Consider the following 4128-nt stretch of genomic DNA (forward strand, 5'->3'; position numbering starts at 1 on the left):
AGTTCAATGAACCCGTTGTTGACAAAATCGCCCCATGTCGGAAATAAAGAAGAATCGTATTTCATTTCGTGTTTCATAAACACGAGAATCTCATAATCATTTGTAAATTTTAAAATCTTGAGTCGTTACATATTTTATCTTATTTAGCAGGCATGTCATGGGTGACATATCTAATACAGACATTCATACATGATTAATCTAATTAAAGCATGCATCATTAGCTATTCTATACATACATTCATACATCAATATGTAAAGTACGGTATGTAAAAGTGCTTGGTTATTGTCTTTATCCTATGTGCTTGAAAGGATCAAGGTCAATCTATGGTGAATAATATAAATACAATTACAATTACAAGTCTTCATTCTTTTTGTCTCAATTTCTACTTCTCCTCTTGGATCATGCCTCCTAGAAGTACATTACATTAAAATAACTTATACTACTGTACTTACATAAGAAAACTCGAGTTACATTCGAGATAAACGAATTACAAAGAATAAACGACATGCAAGTCGTATTTAGAAACCAAAACCATAAATAAAAAAGCCATTAACTAAATGGTCTTAAGGTCATAACCATACATCATGATATCACATGACACATGACAAAACACTTATAATTTTAACATGGTATCACATATCATAGTTCATACTATATAATCAAACACAACATATTTACCAAAATTCAGAAAATTAAAATCAGCTTTCTAAAAATTAAAAATCGTTGTTTCGAGGTCTGTAACGACATCCAATGGCTTATAGACGCGAACCTGACTATGTCAGTCTTGCTTAGTGAACCGATTCCAGTCGGAAAACAAATATCGTTTGCAAAAATCAGACACTGGACTCAGATTTCACCAAATATGTTCAACCTTTTTCAGAAATCGCATCGTATACAATCTCCATAATAAAAATAAATTATATCATATATACTCACACAGCGATACATACAACCATCACATGATTATAAAATATATCATGAATATCATATATATAGGCATATACGCGCACCAAAAATTATATACATGCTCACTTTTATCAAAATTCTAAACATACAACTGAATTAAAACGTTTCACAAGTAGCTCTGATGCCATTGTTGGGATTCATGACACAAACGCAGTGGAAAAATAAAAAATAAATATGAAAAAGGAAACCCTAAATACAGGATCCATGCGAAACAAGACATTTAATTCGGAGATTAGATGTTTAACTCAATAAAGTTTTCCTTCTGATTGTGATGAATGTACAGATCTTGATGAACCAACACAGCAGCCCTCATTTCGAAGATCTATTCTCCAAGGTATCCACACGAACACCCGATCGTCCAATGATCACTGGAGCCGGTACTAGCCGATTTGGTTGCCTCTTTTCTCTCTCTCTCTCTAGCCTCTCTAAGATGTAGAGCTGCTAGGGTTTTCTCAAAAACGTGATGTGTCAACTAAACCCTAAAAATATGCATCTTAATGTATTTTTATGGGAGAGAAGATTTGGGCCTAACCCTAATCTTAATGTGCTTCTAAAAGGACCCATCCTGATTTTGGGTTTATATTATTATTAAATTTGAATTCTAATATATATATAATTAATCAAGTCTGACTTAATTAATTTAATAATTAAATTCAAATTAATAATAATAAAATATTTAAATTCATAATTTAAGTAACACTCTGTTTTAAACGTTTTTGTGTGTGACCCTTTAGGTTATTATTACGTTGGCAATAATTTTATTTTCTAATAATAAAATTATAAACAATGAGTGGCATCTAGTAATACATCATTGCTCCCCAAGTAATAATAATAATTGGTGATTCAATCAAACCTTTCGTGAATAATATACAATGTAATATAATCCCTTTAGCCTTATATTATAGATCAAACTCGAGGCATGTATTGTGTCATCCTATAATAATGTTTAATCCTTCTTTCCATGATCAATGAGTAAACTATTAAACAAATCAGTATTTGAGCATGGCCATGCATTTTATAGTCTTACTAAATCAAGAGGCCAATAATATCACTCCTTTAATAAAGGAGGGCTAAATCCCATCTAGATCATTCATATTTCTCATACGATTCATAATATACTCATTGTCTACTTTTATTATTAACCGGTCAAGGATAACTTTCAATAGTATCAAAATATATTAATTCTTGTATAAAAAAATAATGATTTCAGGTCAAAGGACCAATACATCATTATCACTGTGAGATTAACTTATGACATTTTAAACATATAGTATCTCACAACGGGTCAATCCAACACCATGTATTTAATACATGTGCCTGTGTTTTGATTTTAGTATCACCATACCTATTATCAATGAGATGTGATCATTAGTCAACAAACACACTAGTCTCAATATATTTATTATCATCCCTTAACAATAATACTTGACTAGGGACCTTTGGAAATATCAATACTATTCTCATAATCTCATTTTTAAGTCACGTACTTAGAGATATAGATTTACATATCATATTCCAAGGACATTTATTAATCTAACATTTTATCATAGAAAATAAAGATATAATAAATTACTAAAGAATAATCTATAGAATCATAATTAATAATCCAAATGTTTCATAATATAAACATAATAGTGTTGTCTCTAGCGCACAAACACTAACAAGAATTACCAAATGCATTAACTTATTTGCAGCACCACGTAAATCAAGTTTGACATCAACCTTCATAAAATATCAAACACGCTTAAAAAACCACTTGATATCAAGATATATGAAATATAATTTAAAATGAAACCAAATAATCATACACTCAAACTGCTTCCAGTTGCGGGTTAAATACTGAAAAGAAATGTAACACTTTTTACATATTCTTGCTTCATAATGCATAAGATTAAACTACATGAAATATGTTTAAAACTAAAAAATCAACATAATATAGTGTTAGGTCACACTTTCACTGTAGAGGGGGTGAATACAGTGTTTATTACAATCAAATCAAACTTCAAGAACTTATGTAACAGAAAACAAACTTTATTTAAACAATAAACTCTGTTACAATCTGGAACTGTTATCTCTCAGTGATGAACAAAATATCACGAGAGCTGCTAGAGTTATATTAAATAATATTCTCGATAATGATAACACTTCTAGTGTAAACTCTATTTCTGTGTTTATATACTACACAGTTACAAGATATTCGCTAATTGATATGGAATATAATTCTGCTTCCTAAAATATATCAATCAGATATCTTCTATTCCAAGTATTCCATTCTTCACGGAATTCCTTCTTCATGCATATCTCTTCTTATGTTTATCTTGATCTTCTTAACTTTAATCAGCTACTGTCCTTATCTGATCGTCCTTCAGCACTTAAGTTCTGATATCTATCTCCTGATAACATAAGTACTGATATCCCTTAAGTTCTGACTTCCAGTACCTTAAGTTCTGACTTCCAGTATAAGTACTGATCAGTTAAGTACTGATTTGTTCTGTTCAAATAAGATCTGAAATCTAAACATAAAACATATTAGCCATGACATTATCAAATATATCTAACAATCTCCCCCAACTTGTAAATTAACAAAATATACAAGTTTAACAGATATTTGATGATGTCAAAAATATTAAGTACAAATGCATGAGAAATAGACAAGATAACTACAACTTACAGTCCTTAAAGTTTTACCAATTCAACTTCTGATAACAACTTCAACCTGTATAAATATCAGAATTTAAGCAGTTGTAGATCTTCGACTTGGCTTCATCATTTTCCGATCTCTCTGATGTCAGAAGTTGTTCTGAGATAATTCTTCAACAAACATTTCTCAGCATATCTGAGTTCATCAATCATTCTCCGTTTGACATCTTTAAGCTCTGCAGTATCTTCACCAGTTTGAAATATTGCAGCTCTGAGATCATTAATCTTTGCTTTTCTCAACTCCCGATCTAGTCTTATGACATAAGCTTTGTTAGACTCTAGATTGAATTCAAGCCCCTTAATACCAAGATATGTTCTGATCTGTGCAGTATTAGGCTTCATATCAACAATATCACCATTGTGATTTCTGTACTTTGGAACATATCTGCTGTCAGACTTAACAGAATAAAGTCTTTTCTGTCTCTGAATCTGTTCCTTTAAGTAGTTTGCAGCAGTCTCTG

This window comes from Apium graveolens, chromosome 3 (assembly GCF_009905375.1).
Source record: "Apium graveolens cultivar Ventura chromosome 3, ASM990537v1, whole genome shotgun sequence".
NCBI lineage: Eukaryota > Viridiplantae > Streptophyta > Magnoliopsida > Apiales > Apiaceae > Apium > Apium graveolens.